The sequence below is a fragment of the Magallana gigas genome, chromosome 4, assembly GCF_963853765.1.
Source record: "Magallana gigas chromosome 4, xbMagGiga1.1, whole genome shotgun sequence".
NCBI classification, from domain to species: domain Eukaryota; kingdom Metazoa; phylum Mollusca; class Bivalvia; order Ostreida; family Ostreidae; genus Magallana; species Magallana gigas.
The window spans coordinates 52,584,172-52,606,431 of NC_088856.1; the positions used below are offsets into that span (position 1 = coordinate 52,584,172).

The 22,260-nt window shown below is 33.2% G+C and overlaps 1 protein-coding gene across 2 annotated transcripts in view; it reads left to right on the forward strand.

Annotated features, from left to right (window-relative positions):
- Positions 1–14,765: 14,765 nt before the first annotated feature.
- LOC136269574 (tripartite motif-containing protein 2-like) overlaps positions 14,766–22,260 on the forward strand; it is a 106,917-nt gene continuing 99,422 nt past the window's right edge. The window contains exons 1-3 of one of the 2 annotated variants that reach the window (XR_010713378.1): positions 14,766–15,092; positions 15,452–15,515; positions 17,176–17,549. The gene's annotated coding sequence lies outside the window, so the exon portion shown is untranslated. Of the gene's footprint in view, positions 15,093–15,451; positions 15,516–17,175; positions 17,550–22,260 lie in introns of those variants that run through there. The other variant, XM_066082919.1, reaches the window with a different exon arrangement.

Consider the following 22,260-nt stretch of genomic DNA (forward strand, 5'->3'; position numbering starts at 1 on the left):
TAAAGTACCAAAAGTGTATTATTTGGGACATGGCGAGAAAACTTATTAGAATATGTTTAATCATTAATTATTATGACGAGAACACAAAGCAAACTTGCGCATTAGCTTTATCAGATAATAACGACAAAAAAGCATTACTAAAATACACATTTGTAATACAAAGTCATGTAAATTTTAGCGAGTAGCAATCATATTAATTGAAATGTTAAAACATTTATAAACAGGCAGTAAATGACTACAAATTAGAAAACAGAGAACAGGTAACGGGTAACGGGTAGCTAATAAAATGTTCACAAAATTCAGAATACTCAAGCCAAACTCCTTTGAAACAAAGTTGTGGTACAAACAGTGTGAGAAAACATATGAGCTTTTTCCATGTACATGCCTGATAGTTCCCTTTTTATCAACATTCTAGCAAGTTCTAGCTATTCTAACTATTCAAAAAGTAATATTTAGCCTTTTCCTGATATTGCTTTTATGAAGACACAAGCGATGGCATAAGAAAAATCGATAATAAAATATTCATATAATAGGTTATACACATTGAGTATTTTCTTCGTTCTGAATACGGTAGAACAGATTTATTTCTTTTCATCTCATATGTATTTATTCGTTTTTGGATTTTTCTATTTCGTTTTTGTACAGTACATCCTTATTACTCATACTAATATTACTCATCTGAAGTTTAGTTTCAACTTATTATCAAATAAATTTGATTTTCTTTTAGTATAAGTAACCGTTTAAACTTAGTGTAATATTTCATTTTCAACGTTGTCAACCAATCCAGCGTATATCAGCTGCATCTTTTGGTATCTTCAAATCATATTTACTTATGTATTTATTTACTACCATGATGATGATAAGAGCACCTAATTGTTTGATGCAAAGATTATACTTTATCATATTTTTGTGATAAAACTTACGATAGTAATTTCTAAAACTTGTTTGTAGTTCAAATAATACATTGTTACAAAACATGTTTTTATCTAATAAATGAATACTGGTGTAACGGTTGCTTTTTGTCAACAGAATATAGAAGCCAAACATATTGAATGCACGTACAAGACTGCATTTTGTTTAATGTATTTTTACTTTGTTTATAGGTCAATGCTTAAACAAGTTTTAATAAATCTGTCGAATAAAACGGCTGTCTACGGATGTCCGGTTACATAGATATATAATCTATGGCCGTATACTTTAGATGTAAAATGATATATAGTTCATGGTTAATCTAATTTTATTGGATTTTTTCAATAAAATCTTGATTATGCCCTTTTGATAATGTGTGCAATATAAATGCATGCCTTATTTATTTCTCATAGACAGGAGGGTTAATAAAATATATCCCTGAAATATACAGGTCCACATTAATTCTATTTCCTTATAAATGTTTCTTTTTTCTTTTAAATAGAACAATTAAGTAATGTTCATTGTGAAGTTTTGTAAATATTGGGTTCATGTATTAGTAGAGTGGTAATCAAATTCATATATATGTATCATATTTAAATACGATACTTGTGAATTCAGGTTTCAATATTCTATTCAATAAGTGATTCTTTAAAATAGTTTACCGTCTTTAAACATAAGTAAAAAGTCCCAAATGTCAAAGCCATATAATTATTATGCCTGAAATAGGGAGGGGCACAAAAACTGCAATTACAAATATCTCTTATTTTCATAGTTCAAATATAAAATTAGAATTGATCTGCACTTAATGGGTTTTATATAATTATAACTCAATATAATATAAGATAAATCACACGCATTCATTATTAAATTCTAATGGTGTCAAATTGATTTTTGAATTAGAAGTAAACAACATGTACGAACCTTGTCTTCCATCATCGCGACATCTGCGCGTCCTTAAAAACTATGTAATACAGTTTGAGTTGATTAAATAAATAAATGCAAGAAATGCTTATCAGTACCTTTTAAAAATGGATGTTTATTGGATCTACAGATATAGAATTAAAGGTGTCTTTGATTTACAATTTAAATCCTTCTCTTCCTCTAAAAATGGAAAAAGTGACAGTTTTATGATAGTATGAAGAGTAAGAAAACTATGACCCTGATCGAACGGTTGCCAATAAAGTGTTTTATTTCTGTTTACACAACATATATATTGTCGAAAGGTTTTTGATCGTGTAAGAAATCGTTCATAGCAAACCCTAGATACGCTGGAATCTTAAAATGTTATTGGAAATGCACTCTTAATATTTTTATTTAACAAAATTTGACAGATATGCTATATGCATATAGTCTTGATTGAAGTCACCATTTCGTACGTAAGTTTTATGGTCGATACATCGACATTGTTAGATATACAATCTTCGTTCTTCCTAGTCGAGTGCTGACTGACGGTTTTCATACGTATTGTTAGGCCATTATTAATTACCGAAATGTTTGCGGAGTTTCCGTTTCCCCGATCACGACAAAGAGCAGCCAGCGGATGTGACCTGTCAACAGAGAAGCTGACTCCTCCATGGCACCTGATCCTACCTTTGATATTTGTATGCGTTTGTGTTTGCGTTTGCTCGGCTCCTGTTTTGTATTTTTCGTTCGGACTTTTGATTTAGTGCCACATTGTATGCAGTCCATGTACAATATCAACAGACAGTATCAATTGTTCTTGTCGTTTGCCATTTTAGTGCTTTATATTTTCAGTTTACTGGCTTAGTATCTATTAATTAAATCTGACATTTGATAACTTCCATAGACAGCGTTTATATGTTCAAATAAGAAAAATTGCTGCCTCTTTTCACATTTCAACATAGTTATATTATTGGCAACAATTATTAAGGTAACCTTGGAAGACGATCTCGTATTTAAATCATGTATACCTTTTATAAATTAATCAAAACACATCAACCTCATATAAAATATTTACAGCCAATCAAATTTAATGTATTCAAATTTGTCTCCACATTATTCAACTACTATAGTATTAACGTACTTATGAACTACATTGATTTTTTAAAAATAGATTTATTTTCTCTGGATACCCCTTCATTTTATCAAAACATGTATGTCTTTGTTTCCTCTAGTGTTGCTGTATTTTTTATTTCAATTATTTTCACATTTTATTTCTAAAAGAACATGTATGTTAGATGATTGCAATATAAACAATTTGTTATTGAAACAACGAAAAGCTTTATTTTGTGGTTCATGCGGGATTTAATGGTGGCGATATGGCAGAAAAATACATAACTCGTGTTACTCAGTGACAAATATGTGTTGCGTTTTGTATATGGTATATCCAAACTTTCATCAAGATGTGGACAAGGTATTATTAATGGAACTCAACTCGGTTTATTAAAAAATTTAAAATCGCATCGCTATCACTAAGAATAGGCAGTATAACATCCCATTCTATGCATCATGCTACCTCTCTGATAGCAAGGTTATCTTGTGTTATAAAACGAAAGGACGAGATGGTTTAACACAAAGTAAAAACTTAAGTAAAATGTATTTTGCGTGTTTTACAGACAATTAAATGGATTTAACTTCTTTTAGAACAAATATGGTTGATGTAAAGGTAGATGAGTTTTAACGAAGAGTTATGCAAAAAGCAGATAATCAAAATTTTATAATTACATGCATATTTCTCCTATAGACTATATGATATTGACAAAAGCTTTCAAATGTTAAAAGTTGATTATGATGTGGAAATCAGACCTTGTGATTACGTAATGAATAAAACCCAGCTTTTACTTCAGCCTTTCATCTTGCCTTTGGTTAGAGAAGCAGTAAAGGAAACATTTAATGTTATCTGAAGATTTTTTAGCCACAGAATTTAACAGCTTGTTATAAAAATGACCATAAATGGTTACTATTAGGTAGATATCAAAAGGTTGACTGCAATTCAGCAACATGCAATGACAGCTCATTATCACCATTTCATTCTTGCACCGATAAAAAAATGAGTATACTTTTATTAGTGCAAGGGAAATCCATAAATGAAGAAAGCTTGCAGAGAACATCAAACACAAGATATAAACATTGCATTTTTGCTGTCTAGACAATACAGAAGAGAGCAGAACTTTGCATGATATACGTAAATAAATGGCACCATATGCTTAATATCAGAGTAACACGTGCAGAAAACTGAGGGAATATTTGCAGATATAAATCATAGTTAGTCGTTTTGGCTGTTGTCTACAACCAGAAGCAAAATACGGTGGAATCATTACAATTCGCTGTGGCTCAATTTTCGTGGGATTTGTGGGTAACCCTCCTCCAAGAATTTACATCCTTCACGTAAACGAATTTTTAGTTTAACATATTTTCTTATAAGTTCTCATAAGTTTCTAAAAATCAGTCATTTGAGAAATGTACAAGTCAGTTCAGAAAGTGAAGCAAAATTTTGTTTGAAAAAAGAGATTTGCTTGAGATCTTATGAAAATATTCAGCCTATTTGAAGGTTTTAACTATTTAGACTGGACCCAAACAATATATATATATATCTAAGTGCGTTAATACTGATTAAATTAACGCACTTTGACAACATATTTTGAAAGTGAATTGAATTGGTCCACAATTTAACGCACTTTTAAACGGTAATTTTTCAAAGCGTGTTGTAATATTGGTATCAGGAAGGGTCAAAGATAAAAGTTTTATACATAACACTCACAACACAACACAAAAAAATAAATAAAATTCTTTATAGATTTTGTTTTGCCTCGGACTAGAATGTCTCGACGTCATTGGATGAATGGCGTCACGTGGTTGCCTGATAAATTTCTATACAGGGCAGGCGTCAAAATGTATACGGCAACATGGCGGACGTAACGTTATTTGAGCTGATATTTTACACAAACGTTCAACCATACGTTTAATTTTTACTACATAACTATTTTAAATATCGTGAACTATAATTGCTGTATTTTGTGATTTTTATATCTTTGAAAATAAAGTCTTTCATAAGAATATATTTTATTGGTTTACATTTTTTTTATGTACAAAAATATATTGTAGTTTTTCAGAAATATATTTTTTTGATATTTGCCATTTTTTAGGGAAACATTTTTTATGAAACTTTTGCAAGCCAAAAAAGTAGTTTAAACCTCAGTAATCTATAAAATCTATAAAAAAAAAACCCAAAAACCCCAAAACCAAAACAAAACATTATTCCTAACCTTTACGTAGAATGCATGCTTTTTTGTTAACACATTAAATAAAAGCAGTCATGATATATGATATAAATATATTGTCAAATTGTTGACAATTAATAATTTTAACATTTTCAAATTGTCATGATCAACATGCATCCATGTACATAAAAATCGAAACGCTGTCAATTTGGTCATTTTCTGACACATGATGTCCTACAATTCAAATATTCATTCTATTCACATAGGTTTTTTTTTAGTTAGAGTAAGTTAGCTACTAGTAACTTTTCAATACTTACTGTCTCTTAGAAGTAAGAAAAGCCAGCTACTAAAAACTGGCTACAAAACGAAATAAAAACTGGCTACTAGTAACTTGTTACCTGTACCTCGTTACAATTTTTTTTACTTTTAAATTTGTTCATTTGATAAAGTATAAAGATATCAACTAGTGTTGTTAATATAAAGCTTTTTTAAAGGCATCCACGTGATAATACAATACAATTACCCAGATATCTCTTGTATTCTCATCAGCTTCTTGTCTCCATACAAATATATTTATTTTTCCTTTTTTTCATATATATTTTTCTTTTGTCTTATTTTTTTTCTTTTTTTTTTTTAGATCTGCTTTATATCTTTGACTCATGAGGCTGTACATGTAGACTACACGTGATAATACATTAAATAAAAATGCTCAAATATCTAACTTAATCTTGTCAGTTACTAGTGCATTTCTTAACAAATATCAATATTTTTAGACAATTTTCTATATATAACTCAAGTAGCTATAAACATAAGTTAAAATTATCAACAACTGTTTCCTCAGATATCTCACTTAATCTTGTCAGCTACTAGTAGTGCAGCGGATAGTGGATGAAATATTTCACTTGTGGAGACAAGCACCAAATTTTGCATGAAGGTTCCTTGATCATTACTTGAATAAAAAATATCGTTGGCCATTCAAGTTTTGGTCATTTTCAAGATGGCCGCCTCTTATTTCAAACTGGCGTCTTTTTTCATAATGTTTTCATGATATTTTAAATATTTATGGGTAATGTTTTTATTTTCTGTGAAATTATGAAAAAGAATTTGTTGTATGATATAATTTGATGTTCATTTCATATATGAACACTCTGCCCATGCGTTTAAAACATGCTGCAGCTCATTTTTGAATGTACATGATCTAATCGTCTAAGCAGCTGCATTGCAAAGAGCAGTGCAAAATAATTCGGACTGGAAACATTTGCATTCCCCAGAACAACAAATATTACATCAACATTTCAGTAGTTCTTAACATGAAGCCACCTTTGGTGGTAAGGATGTCCAGTGTGAAATCCGAAAACCATAATCTTTATCCCAACCCCATCTGGAAGGGGATGGTAAGTTTTGTCACTTGCATTGTGACCCAATGTATTTTTAGCTTGCAATACAGATCTCTCAATACGTTCTACAAGAGCAGCTCTTGAGGGATCGAGGGATGCCATTGTACGGACGCTGCTTACGAGCAAAGAGGTCACGGCGCGTGGCGGCTGGACCGAACGTACATGACGTGTACAAATTGATTATATGTTCTGTCACACTGTCACAAGGTGAACTTAATAATCTGAATACCTCTGTAACGCTCTCAAACACATTTCAGCCTGCCATGCTGTCATTTTACCACTTTACTTGTCCTATCAAATATGGACTATGTATCACAATCCGTGAATACATGAAAGAATTAAAGTGCTTTTGATCAACACCCCCACCAATAACAACAACAATCTGTATCCGAACTTGAATTGATACTACCCAAGGCTGCATGTTTTCTATGTAGAAACATACAAGTGTCAGCTTTTTCATGGTTTCAAAATGATACAAAGTCTATATCTATAGCTCTATTACTGACAACAATTTTTTCTTAGTATATAGTATATTATAGTAGTTACTGTCGTTATAATTGCAGATACGATTTTGTTTGCTAAAACCCAATAGTTCAGTGTTTTTCGCGATACACCGAAGAAAAGATTTCCAAGTCTAGTGTTTCCAGTTACCTGCCCTCTAGATTCTTTGACAGTTAGCAATATCGCACTATCATCACCTTTTACAATTGCAGTGTTTTGCTCATGGGCTTGTGCAATGGCTATGCTTGAAAAATTCAGTGATTCAGTTTTTCTAAAGTTAAAAACAAAGAGCTGATTCTTCAAAGACATAGTAAGCAAATTTAGAAGATGACTGTAGCCTGTTTTCTAGACTCTTCTTTCTGTCAGAGCAATTTGATTTACAAGAATTTTTGGAATATGAAAATCAGAAGTTCCCTCCTCGCTTTCTCAAAATGTGTTTTTTAATACTGGAGTGAAATCTCAGTCGATGCCTATTTTGGAAGCTAGTCAAGTATTGCCAAACAGTGTACCGACAGTTCCCTCACTTGTTAATGACGGCCCATCATTAGTCAATTCAAAACAACCGAACAATGTCAAACCTTTGATTACTATGTCAATGACATTATCCTAACGCACATCACTTCGCTTGCACAAGGCCATTGGAGAGTAGATATTGTCTTCGATGTTTACAAAGATGATAGTCATAAAGGTGAAACTAGAAGAAAACGAGGCATAACATCTAGACGGAATTTAACTAGAAACACTAGACCGCCAAACTCTTGAAACACTTTTCTTCGGTGTAACGAGAACAAAACACGACCATCTTGATTCAAGCAGACTAAATCGTATCTGCAATATCTGCAACTATTGCGACAGAAACTACTATAGTACTACGTTTGTTTGGTAATTTACTGATGGTGTTTGTTGAATATTAGAGATCATTCCCTGATGAACAAAAACACTAATATCCTTAATATGATTAATAAAACTTAAAAAAGAATTAAAAATTAAAAAAAAACCTCCTAACCCTTACATAATTTTAGCCTCAACCTCTAACCTTAACACAATGAATTCCCTTTTGTGGAAAAAATAGATATCGAGAATAATCTTTTGTTTTAGATCTTTGATGTAAAATCAAGCATCTCTGACGTTTTGATCTTCACCACGGGAATTCATCGGGACGTTTTCCTGCTAGAAATTTTGACCACTTTGTTCCCTTCGGGCTTCTGGAAAGACACCATTCGTATGGGCTGATACCAGGGCCGATATCAAACCAACGTGATTATGTCTGTACAAATTAACAATTGGTTGTTAAAATAATAAAAGGTCTCTGAATTTTATACGAACCTCTACAACTCAATTTGGCGTAATTTCACCTGAACACTTTCTGACCTGGTCAATGCAGTTAAAATTCAAGTGCCTTGTATGAATAATTGAAGAACATTTAGGCCATATGTATTGAGATAAATAATAATAATTGCGTAAATATAATATTTTCTCAACTCAATCTGATTTGAAAACACCTTAACCTACTTTATCAACCTTTTGCAAGTAAATATTCAGCCTCCAGTTTGAAAATCAATGACCTCAAACATAAGTACATTTATATTAAGGGTTTGAGTTGAGAACACTGTTTAGTGACTAGATATGTTGCATGTTGACGCGGGACATGATCGACAGAAGGTATACCTTATCTACAATACAATACAACCCAGCCAATAATCGTTAAATGCAGTCTAGTTTTAAAACAAGCAACATCATTTTCTCATTGTGACATAAAAAAAAATCATCAAAAGAATGGTGTTTGATTTTCTGTTTGATGTAGACGTTTTCTTGGCTAATTTTGTAGTTTCGTCTGATCAAAACTACTATTCACTTTTTATAGTCTCGTATCTATGCGTACTAGCCTGCGTACAATTTTATTTGTACTAAAAATACATCGATCTTCAATAAAATGTTTGATAGCCATTCAAACTTAATGACTCCTAGTTTGTCTTCACAATAATGACTTAATACATGTACCACGGTGTTTTGATTCTAGTTCATTTAATGAAATCTTTTTACATCAGAGACCTCTTTCTTTTCTTTCTATTTTGCTGTTTTCGTTATTTCATCCAAAATAAAAAAAGGGTAAGGGTGGAGGTGTTCGATAGAAAGAAGAAGACCCTGGAACTCCTCGAGAAAATTCATAAGACAAGGATGGAACAACCGGAAAAAGAGAAAGAGGTTGAAGAAGCGCCCCGAAAGACCCCAAAGTTGATTTTGCCGCAAATCACTGTGACGCTACGTAGAGGACACACGGTCCAGCATAGAAGTGACGAATGACGTGTCATCCCTACCGACGGTGTTTGTCACCCAGCGGTCCAATGTCTGATGTCTGAAAAAGCTTGTGTCACTGTGTCAGACACGGACAAACTTCATCTATGGTTTCAATCGGTTTCGGTAGCGTTCTTGCTTGTCAATGCAGACGTTGTTTTGATTAAAATGGTATCTTTAATGGTGTGTTCCCATTTTGCCTTAACCAGTTAACAGGTGAAAAGAGTCAAAATATAGTAAGGCGAATGGAAAATTCTAAATACAGTAAAACTCGGTTATAGTGAAGTCCAAGGGACCAGTGGATTTACCTCATTATATCCGTAGTTTGTTATATCCGTATAACGAACTAGTACTGTAATAATAACTATCGCGAATTCATTATATACATGTTTTATTTCACCAGACTGTAGTTTTTGCTTAAAACGTTCTTTTGATACCTTTAATGATTGGATTGGAAATTGAAAAAATTATGTAAAAATAAATTCATCCAAACTATTATGTTAAATAGTAGTGAACATTTTTTAACTGTTAAGTCATTCGCTGTAGAAGTGTTGAATTTCGGTATTAATCACCTCTACGGGACTTAATCAGTTCGCTATATCCGTAAATTCGTTATATCCGAATTTGCTATAACCGTAACATTTCGCAAAGATTGTTAAATTTCGGTATTAATCACCTCTACGGGACTTAAAATCAGTTCGCTATATCCGTATCCGTAAATTCGTTATATCTGAATTCGCTATAACCGTAAAATTTTGCAAAGATTATTTTTAAAAAAATTTCCGGGAACTCCAAAAACTTAGATATATCCGTGTTTGTCCTTAACGAGTTTTATTGTAAAACTACTGGAAAAAACAGAACTTGTCAATTGGTGAAATGTTTTATGATAATTAGTTAAATAACACAGATAAAAGGGGGATTGGAAAAATGAAGAAATATGAATGTAATGTGAACATGAATAGTTAGAGGCCCTCAAGCACTGACAGTCACATGAGCACCATAGCCCTTTAGTTGACACCTCAGTATCTCATGTTTGCATTTTAAAACTTCCTTTGGAAGTGTAAACCCTAATTTGAGAATCCTCTAACTGTTTCCCCACTTTTTTATTTTTTGATGTTTGAAAAACATTCATAAAAATTATGGGGAGGGGGTAAAAGTGTCAGAGTTTTAGATCATCTACTAGATACTTTAGTTCCAGGTTCAAAAAATTACAAATTTTTTATAAAAAGAGACCTGCAAGCCTTTAATAGTCAATCTTTTATAATATTTGCATTTTCATTAATAATGCACATTTAATTCATACAGCTTTTTCGTTCATCTGAGCAATATGCTCAAGTGAGCTTTTCTGATCAAAATTTGTCCGTTGTCTGTCGTCGTTGGTGTTGTTGTTGGCGTTGTCGTTGTTGTAAACTTCATATTTTCATCTTCTTTTCAAGAACCACTTGGACGATTTCAACTTAACTTGACATAAAGCACCACTGGGTGAAATGAATTCAAGTTTGTTCAAATGAATGGGAGATAATTTAGAATTATCAAAAAATTGTTAGCATTTTTAAAAAATCTTCTTCTCAAAAACGATAAAGCCAGGAAACCTGACAATTGTATTGAAGCATTCTCAGGTAGTATAGATTCAAGTTTCAAAATTAAACTTTTGTGGAAGTATCCTCAGATAGCATAGATTCAAGTTTGTTCAAAGAATGATCCCAGTGGTATGGCCACAATGGGGGTGGGGGTGGGGGAGGGGGGGGGCGCTCGATGTTTTTACATAGGAAAATATAGAGAAAAATCCTTAGAAATATTTTTCTCCAAAAAAAACAACATTTGACCAGAAAAGTTTTAACTTGTGTGGAACCATCCTCAGATATTATAGGTTTAAAGGGCATGGTCACGATTTTGATCAAATTTCATTTTTCTATTTTTAATGTTAATAATGCGTCAGAAATGCATATCTAATGATCAAATTAAATTTGAGTGTCAGTCGTAGAGTTATAAGCAAGATACAGGGCTCACATTTCATGTAAAAAAGGCTCGTGTCCTGTTTTTGTTTAAATTGGTTCAATACACCGGTAAACATTTTTCAAGCTGATTTCATTCATTTCTGATTCGTTTTAAGCATATATAAATAATGCTTAGCGGTCATCAAATTCATTTTGGGTCTTAAACTGAAACTTACACTTCTACATTCAAAACGTAAACAAAGCTTTGTTTACATGACAAAGAATTGCATCCTCTGTATCTCGTTTATAACACGACGAGTGGCACTCAATTTTTTGTTAACCATTACCAACGCCTTTATGAAACATTGTAACATTAAAAACGGGGAGGGGAGGGGTGGGGTGGGTGGTGTGACAAATATCGTGACCATGCCACTTTAAAAATATTCTAGAAAAGTATTCAGCCCAAAAAGCAGTAACTTGTGTGAAAGCACATGTTATGCAAATTAAATTTTGATCAAATCATGATTCCATAGAAAAAATCACAAATTTACTGTTTCCTTTTTCATATTTTTCAACAAAGTTTTAACAATGGAACAAAAAGTAATGTAATGGTCAGATAATGATGTATTTATGTATATGCACAGTTTCTTCATATAGGAGTCTTTTTCAAGCGCTAAGCATAGCTCAGCGCTTCGTTGTTGATAGACTTTTACTTCCGGTGCAACGAATAACCGCCCCCTATGAGCAGAAGTTTACATCATTTAAACTGGTTAGGGATCCAGTTTCAGGAGTTTGTGCACATAACTGCATGAGCTAGTGCGGGCTATTATGAATTTATTGTACGCAGCTTACATACATCATTGCAGGGGCTGCCACGCAGTGATGAGGAAATATATTGCGTATACAGAAGCTGAAATGTTATATACATATATCTGTTATACTAGTATACAAACAGAAGCTGGGTTAGCGCTTTTCAGTACTATCAGTACTTTGATTATTTATTACTTTAACCACAGGTCATCAAATAATTTTCACATACAAAAAAGTGTACAAGAATTATTCTCTCCCTATAGTATAATTTCTATAGAGAAATCAGTACATTAAGCAATATCGTGAAAACACCATCCTAATTCCGCACCCAAGTCAATATTAACTCATGTGAGGAAGTAAACGGGCGGTTAAATCGGGGGGGGGGGGGGGGGTACGGACCCCCTATTGAAAAAAATAAAAATTTAATAAATTTATTAAGGTTCAATTTCCCTCTGATAAGAGAGATAGCATCTGTAGAAAAAATTCTCGCTTCGTTTCTGTTGACTCACAATTATTTACTATTATGTACATATACTATTAGAGTTTCAGGTGATGTTTCAATGAATCTTGAGATGGACAATTTTATTTTTCTCTTGATAGCTCGTTCACAAAGGTAAATGAATTATAATTGGGAAAACCCTGACTAAGGCGATTGCAAACAACTCTATACTTCATCATCATCATTTGAAACTTATAACTGTTACATTTCAAATGTCAAAAATAGGGGTTTGTTATCCTGAGATAGCACATATGGGAAACAAAATTAAAAAGAATAACAATATTTCCACATTTTATTCAACCTATGATTATACCTATTTATTTGATCCCCTTTTTGTGTTATTACAAAATACTCTGGCTTACACTTTTTGCATTTCTAAAACATCTATTTAATATTATGTCCAAATTGTCCAAATTTAAAAACCGAAAATGTTTTCTGAAAATTTGAAACTATGGCAATTTATCATGTATTCTATATGTAAAACCTTCAATAGGTTATGAAAAAGAAAGATAACTCTTGCTGGTTGAAGCAGTTTTTGTTCCAAACACAACAACAAAGTGCTATTCTGAACCAAAAGGCTGCGCTTCTTTCTTTTTTGTAACATGAATTGACATTGTATATAACTATATATTATTTATATATACATTTCATAATTTTAATTTTATGCTGTGATTGAAGAAAAATAATTTTCATATTTATACTACTGGTACTGTACCAGTCACAGGGGCCAAGCCCGTACGTTTTAACATTAATTCCAATGTAACCAAAAAAATTGATGGTTACGTTAAAATTAATGTTAAAACGGGCTTGGCCCCTGTGGTCCCAGTTATTGGCTAAGACCAGTTAACGTCTCAAATGTCGTTCACTGATACGGTATCCGTGCTCTGACAAACTGTCCTCGATTTGCTTTTGTGTCATTCCCAGGGAATAAAAAGTAAAATATCAACTCATTCATCTTTAAATTCAATGAATCAGTAATATCATGTCCTTCTTTTCAACCTACTCCTTATATATGCGTCATGATATCAATAGATATAAGAATCAACATTGCACGTACAACTTTTATTTTGTAGCCACGACTTTTATTCCGACTTAACGACTTAATTTTATTTCGTGGGAAGGAATTTTATTTCATGGCCACGACTTTTATTTCGTTGGAACGACTTTTATTTTGTGGCCACGACTTTTATTTTGTGGGAACGACTTTTATTTCGTGGCCACGAATTAAAAAAAAAATATCTCAAGCATATGTCCTATAGCAGCCTCCGTATCAGGCAGTCACCGTACAAATGTATCATAACCCCTACTACATGTACCTTTAGTCGTACCCCAAAAGGGACACAACTCAAATTACATTATGCAGAGTATGAAATCAACATGTACAGAGATTTTACTATGTTATTCAGGCACGTATCATCGTTTTTGAAAAATTGTGAAAATCGTGAAAATCCTAATCCGTGGGAGGGGGGGGGGAGGCAGGAGATACACTTTTCACCTCAATTTCACACTTTATTACCTTATTTTTAATTCAATTTTTACATGATCACAGAAAAGTGGGGGGGGGGGGTGCAACTCCATATTTATTCCTTTTTTTGTATGTAAATTTCAGAAAAATATTTGCTGTGCAAAAAAGTTGGGGCGAGGGAGGAGGCCCCCCTGCCCCCCCCCCCCCGGATGCTACGTGCCTGTTATTATCTCAGAGACGATAACTGGTACATGCAGTAAATCGTAAAACATGGCAAATTCGGGGCGTGCTAAAACTTGCGGCACAAAAACAAGATGGATAAACAAGGAAATCACCATTTAAAGTATGTCAAGTGTTATCCAAATAAATCAAGAAACAAGGAAATACAAAAAAAAGTTAAAGTTTAGCCGATAATTGGTACAGTGCCAGTAACGTTATGTCTAATTTTCATCATATCGTGTTTACGCACATTATCAATTTTTGATCATCATTTCAACTTTATTTCAATTCAATCTCTTGGTATTGCCTTCGATGAAAATCAATACATTAAAAAAAATCTATATGGTAAAATTAAAAGCAGAGCGATATACACTACACCCAAACATCCTTCCGTTGCTCGGAAAAACACGAGCTCTGCCGGAAAGGCCCGAAAAGTTGCGATATGTAGTGCAGACGACAGTGGACGTGATGTCAAGAGTCGAAGAAAACTATAGTTCTGTGGAAGAAGAGGTATAGAGGCCTACACATCAGGGAGTTTGATTTTATACATATAAGTATATAATTAATTGAGGGAATATTGTTAAATGATATTACTGTCCTTCCACTGCATTATGTTTGATCAGGGACGTAAAATACGCCTCTGGCTTGATTTCATTGGCATATCAAGAAATATCAGACTGTAATCTTGATTTAATGATTCAAATTATTTAACCATTGCACTGACACAATGTATTGGTTATATCCGGAAGTTTTGTTTTGTCTTTTATTTGAATCAATCACGCGATTTTAAAAGGCCGCCGACCAGGAAGAAGAGTAAACACGAACTAGGAAGAGAAAACATGGACATTGTCGCCATTTTGAGTATAAGATCTTTATGAGGTGCGTAGTTTGTTAAACGTATGTTATTACTGAATATTGAAGAATTTTTTTAATCTAATGCTATAACAGAGTCGGCGAAATTGCCTAAAATGTACCAGCTTATGAGTTGTTATGAGGGAATCGTTAAAATGTTGCTGTCCTTTCAAATTATCTAGCTTTATGACCATGATGACTATTGGCTAGCACATCATGAAACTAAATCATCTAGTCATCTTTGTAATTTAATAGGATAATTAAGATTAATGTGACTGCTCTTCAACTTGTCAGACATTAAAACAGCACAATTACTATAGTAGATTTGCCCGCAATGTTTGGTTTTGTGTTGTATTGAAACTACTCAATCACGTGTTTTTATACAGGAAACCTAACCAGGAAGAGAAAAAACCAAGCACATTGTCGCCATTTTGAGTTGGAGGTGAAAAGGTTTGTAATTTGTTAACTGTGGGTATCAATACATGTAACTATTATCTGATTAAGTTGATAATTTAGACCTAGTGTTTTATCTCTACTGGCGTGCAACCTTATATTCATGCCAAGTACCTTTTCTAGCCAGTGCATTGTTACGTCATATTTTGTACATGATTTTATGTCATTGTGTTGATAGAATGACGTAACAATACACTGGCGAGAAATGGTTCTTGGCAAGAATTGGTTGTTTGCCAGTAATTGTCAATTTAGTTTTTATTTCTGATCAAAATTTGGCCATTGTCTGTCATTGTCGTTGTTGTAAATTTCAACATTTTCATCTTCTCTAAAACTGCTTGGTCAATTTCATCCAAACTTGGCACAAAGCATTATTGGGCAAAGGGATACAGTGGGGCAACAGCTTAGGTACAAATTTTTATGTAGGAATACATGGAGGAAAATCTGATTTTCGAAAACCAATCAGCCTGAAAAGCTGTAACTTGTGCACAACCACTCAGGTATTGTAGTTTCAAGTTTATGAATTATGATCTCTGGCTACGCCGTCACCAAAATTTTCACATCCCTCAACTCATTCCTCAACTAAAATCCTTTAAAGAAAAGTTCATAAATTTGAGGTCAAACCTCAGATTTGAGGCTGAGTATTGAATTGAGGAAAGTTGGTGACGGCAGGGCCAGGAGTTAGTGTTGGGCTACTATAGGAGAGTTGAATTTCTAAACAGGAATACACAGAGAAAAATCTTTTCAAAAACCAATTATGAAGTTGTCTAGACATTTTGTATTTGATACTCTAAAGACGGTTAAAGCTTTTCATTGACTTTATTCTCAGGTGAGCAATGTGGCCCTTGGGCCTCCAATAGCATTTAATTCACTCGAATATTACTTAAATTTTATTAGCCTGTATATGAAAATCAAGAAAATATGTTAAATGGTAATAGGGATGTATACGTTCCGAAGGTGTGTTCAATAGAGCGGGCGTTGCGCATGCTCGCCAAAATTCCCTATACCTGCAACACAAATTTTAGTGAGCGCTTGTGAGCACTCGTTCTATTGAACACACCCTTGGTTATATATGATATGTTTTTGGTGCGACTGTTGAGGCGAGTGCAGCATAGAAAAGAAAAATCTAACCCTACATATGTAGTGATCAAAATGAAATTAATCAATCATTAGTCTGAAACAACGGTTTGTTCTTTCATTTCTATTCCATTATTATATTACTAAATTTTTAATGGTCTGAAAAGATATGAACTTAAGTATTCACTTGATGTGGAGAAACTTTGGTGATTTGTTTCCATAATACCCTGAGAGAATTTTGTTGCATTTTATTTTATAATTGATTTTTAAAAAAAAAGGTATATATCCCATTGCAATTAACACTATGTAAAAACTTGAATACAACTTGTCAAGGGAAAACAACTTCAAAAATATAACTATGGTAATATATACAACACACCAATTCATAGAGTACAGGCCTGGTAAAGGAAAACAGGAGTTGATATTGATAAGAATGATTTGTGGGGGTGTTATCCCTAGCTTAGTCGACTGACCTATCAAACTTATTATTTACATCATGAAATGCTATGTACAAACAACTGGAACTGACTTTCTCATTGAAAAATAACAAAATATTTTTTGTTAATATCATTACACAAATAAGGTTCTTTGGTACATTAACGGGTGGAGGTGTTCGATAGAAAGAAGAAGACCCCGGAACTCCTCGAGAAAGTTCATAAGACAAGGATGGAACATCCGGAAAAAGAGAAAGAGGTTGAAGAAGCGCCCCGAAAGACCCCAAAGTTGATTTTGCCGCAAATCACTGTGACGCTACGTAGAGGACACACGGTCCAGCATAGAAGTGACGAATGACGTGTCATCCCTACCGACGGTGTTTGTCACCGTCGGTAGAGATGTCTGAAAAAGCTTGTGTCACTGTGTCAGACACGGACAAACTTCATCTATGGTTTCAATCGGTTTCGGTAGCGTTCTTGCTTGTCAATGCAGACGTTGTTTTGATTAAAATGGTATCTTTAATGGTGTGTTCCCATTTTGCCTTAACCAGTTAACAGGTGAAAAGAGTCAAAATATAGTAAGGCGAATGGAAAATTCTAAATACAGTAAAACTCGGTTATAGTGAAGTCCAAGGGACCAGTGGATTTACCTCATTATATCCGTAGTTTGTTATATCCGTATAACGAACAAGTACTGTAATAATAACTATAGCGAATTCATTATATACATGTTTTATTTCACCAGACTGTAGTTTTTGCTTAAAACGTTCTTTTGATACCTTTAATGATTGGATTGGAAATTGAAAAAATTATGTAAAAATAAATTCATCCAAACTATTATGTTAAATAGTAGTGAATATTTTTTAACTGTTAAGTCATTCGCTGTAGAAGTGTTGAATTTCGGTATTAATCACCTCTACGGGACTTAATCAGTTCGCTATATCCGTAAATTCGTTATATCCGAATTTGCTATAACCGTAACATTTCGCAAAGATTGTTAAATTTCGGTATTAATCACCTCTACGGGACTTAAAATCAGTTCGCTATATCCGTATCCGTAAATTCGTTATATCTGAATTCGCTATAACCGTAAAATTTTGCAAAGATTATTTTTAAAAAAATTTCCGGGAACTCCAAAAACTTAGATATATCCGTGTTTGTCCTTAACGAGTTTTATTGTAAAACTACTGGAAAAAACAGAACTTGTCAATTGGTGAAATGTTTTATGATAATTAGTTAAATAACACAGATAAAAGGGGGATTGGAAAAATGAAGAAATATGAATGTAATGTGAACATGAATAGTTAGAGGCCCTCAGGCATTGACAGTCACATGAGCACCATAGCCCTTTAGTTGACACCTCAGTATCTCATGTTTGCATTTTAAAACTTCCTTTGGAAGTGTAAACCCTAATTTGAGAATCCTCTAACTGTTTCCCCACTTTTTTATTTTTTGATGTTTGAAAAACATTCATAAAAATTATGGGGAGGGGGTAAAAGTGTCAGAGAAGTTTTAGATCATCTACTAGATACTTTAGTTCCAGGTTCAAAAAATTGTAATTTTTTTTATAAAAAGAGACCTGCAAGCCTTTAATAGTCAATCTTTTATAATATTTGCATTTTCATTTATAATGCACATTTAATTCATACAGCTTTTTCGTTCATCTGAGCAATATGCTCAAGTGAGCTTTTCTGATCAAAATTTGTCCGTTGTCTGTCGTCGTTGGTGTTGTTGTTGGCGTTGTCGTTGTTGTAAACTTCATATTTTCATCTTTTCAAGAACCACTTGGACGATTTCAACTTAACTTGACATAAAGCACCACTGGGTGATTTGTTCAAATGAAGGGGAGATTATTTAGAATTATCAAAAATTTGTTAGCATTTTTAAAAAATCTTCTTCTCAAAAACGATAAAGCCAGGAAACCTGACAATTGTAATGAAGCATTCTCAGGTAGTATAGATTCAAGTTTCAAAATTAAACTTTTGTGGAAGTATCCTCAGATAGCATAGATTCAAGTTTGTTCAAAGAATGATCCCAGTGGTATGGCCACAGTGGGGGTGGGGTGGGGGGGGGGGGGCGCTCGATGTTTTTACATAGGAAAATATAGAGAAAAATCCTTAGAAATATTTTTCTCCAAAAAAACAACATTTGACCAGAAAAGTTTTAACTTGTGTGGAACCATCCTCAGATATTATAGGTTCAAGTTTGTTTAAATCATGATTCCCGTGGTATGATGGGGCCACAATGAAGTGGCGGCGCTCAAATTTTTACATAGAAATATATAGAAAAAATGTTTAAAGGGCATGGTCACGATTTTGATCAAATTTCATTTTTCTATTTTTAATGTTAATAATGCGTCAGAAATGCATATCTAATGATCAAATTAAATTTGAGTGTCAGTCGTAGAGTTATAAGCAAGATACAGGGCTCACATCTCATGTAAAAAAGGCTCGTGTCCTGTTTTTGTTTAAATTGGTTCAATACACCGGTAAACATTTTTCAAGCTGATTTCATTCATTTCTGATTCGTTTTAAGCATATATAAATAATACTTAGCGGTCATCAAATTCATTTTGGGTCTTAAACTGAAACTTACACTTCTACATTCAAAACGTAAACAAAGCTTTGTTTACATGACAAAGAATTGCATCCTCTGTATCTCGTTTATAACACGACGAGTGGCACTCAATTTTTTGTTAACCATTACCAACGCCTTTATGAAACATTGTAACATTAAAAACGGGGAGGGGAGGGGTGGGGTGGGTGGTGTGACAAATATCGTGACCATGCCACTTTAAAAATATTCTAGAAAAGTATTCAGCCCAAAAAGCAGTAACTTGTGTGAAAGCACATGTTATGCAAATTAAATTTTGATCAAATCATGATTCCATAGAAAAAATCACAAATTTACTGTTTCCTTTTTCATATTTTTCAACAAAGTTTTAACAATGGAACAAAAAGTAATGTAATGGTCAGATAATGATGTATTTATGGATATGCAAAGTTTCTTCATATAGGAGTCTTTTTCAAGCGCTAAGCATAGCTCAGCGCTTTATTGTCGATAGACTTTTACTTCCGGTGCAACGAATAACCGCCCCCTATGAGCAGAAGTTTACATCATTTAAACTGGTTAGGGATCCAGTTTCAGGAGTTTGTGCACATAACTGCATGAGCTAGTGCGGGCTATTATGAATTTATTGTACGCAGCTTACATACATCATTGCAGGGGCTGCCACGCAGTGATGAGGAAATATATTGCGTATACAGAAGCTGAAATGTTATATACATATATCTGTTATACTAGTATACAAACAGAAGCTGGGTTAGCGCTTTTCAGTACTATCAGTACTTTGATTATTTATTACTTTAACCACAGGTCATCAAATAATTTTCACATACAAAAAAGTGTACAAGAATTATTCTCTCCCTATAGTATAATTTCTATAGAGAAATCAGTACATTAAGCAATATCGTGAAAACACCATCCTAATTCCGCACCCAAGTCAATATTAACACATGTGAGGAAGTAAACGGGCGGTAAAATCGGGGGGGGGGGGGGGGGGTACGGACCCCCTATTGAAAAAAATAAAAATCTAATAAATTTATTAAGGTTCAATTTCCCTCTGATAAGAGAGATAGCATCTGTAGAAAAAATTCTCGCTTCGTTTCTGTTGACTCACAATTATTTACTATTATGTACATATACTATTAGAGTTTCAGGTGATGTTTCAATGAATCTTGAGATGGACAATTTTATTTTTCTCTTGATAGCTCGTTCACAAAGGTAAATGAATTATAATTGGGAAAACCCTGACTAATGCGATTGCAAACAACTCTATACTTCATCATCATCATTTGAAACTTATAACTGTTACATTTCAAATGTCAAAAATAGGGGTTTGTTATCCTGAGATAGCACATATGGGAAACAAAATTAAAAAGAATAACAATATTTCCACATTTTATTCAACCTATGATTATACCTATTTATTTGATCCCCTTTTTGTGTTATTACAAAACACTCTGGCTTACACTTTTTGCATTTCTAAAACATCCATTTAATATTATGTCCAAATTGTCCAAATTTAAAAACCGAAAATGTTTTCTGAAAATTTGAAACTGTGGCAATTTATCATGTATTCTATATGTAAAACCTTCAATAGGTTATGAAAAAGAAAGATAACTCTTGCTGGTTGAAGCAGTTTTTGTTCCAAACACAACAACAAAGTGCTATTCTGAACCAAAAGACTGCGCTTCTTTCTATTTTGTAACATGAATTGACATTGTATATACAGCCTACTCCGGATATATTGAAATTCAGGGGACCATGCAAATTATTTCAATATATCCGTATTTCAATATAAGCGAAATTGACTGACGTGAAGCCGCCATTTTTGAAAGTTCAATCCCGATGTAAGCATAGAAAACCAAACCCGAACAAATTATTAGATCATCATTTATCTATTACAATAAACGGATAACATGGAACATTAGTCCTTGAAAGTTTGATTAAAATTATATCCGAAAGTTTTGTAAGTTTAGTTTTGTTACTATCTTAAACCTCATCATAATTTCGGATCGCATTCTTTTACGTTTTAGAAAAACGTTAGAGAAAAATCACCACACTCAATCGCTTCAAATATTGCTGAACGCTGCTTGTATATCATCGTAAGTGTACACGCGATAATCTCAAAATCCTTGGCTATTTCGAATTTAGGCTTTGTTCTTTGATCAATAGCCATAACTAGTTTATATCTAGCGTCCGGAGATAAGGTATTTCTTTTCCGTGGGGTTTCCATATTACGTCTAGCCTCAATACATCCGTATTCGTAAAAACAAAAAATTAAACAGTGAATAAATTTTACTTTTTAATAAAAGTATTAAAACATCAATTCACACCTTTGTATATCAACCGGTCAGTCTGGCATAATTACTGTCACCAACCGTGACGACAGCCGCCAGGGAGAACTTCAATATAACCGTTATAAAACAACTAATTATCACCTTTGGGGACCGATCAGTGGCTTCAATATAAGCGATATTTCAAAATAACCGATTTCATTATATCCGTGAAATCAATGCAAAGAATATGAGAGGCAAAAACGGGGGATTTATTTCTATTTCAAAATAAGCGGAATTTCAAAATAAGCGAGTTCAATATAAGTGGAGTAAGCTGTAACTATATATTATTTATATATACATTTTATAATTTTAATTTTATGCTGTGATTGAAGA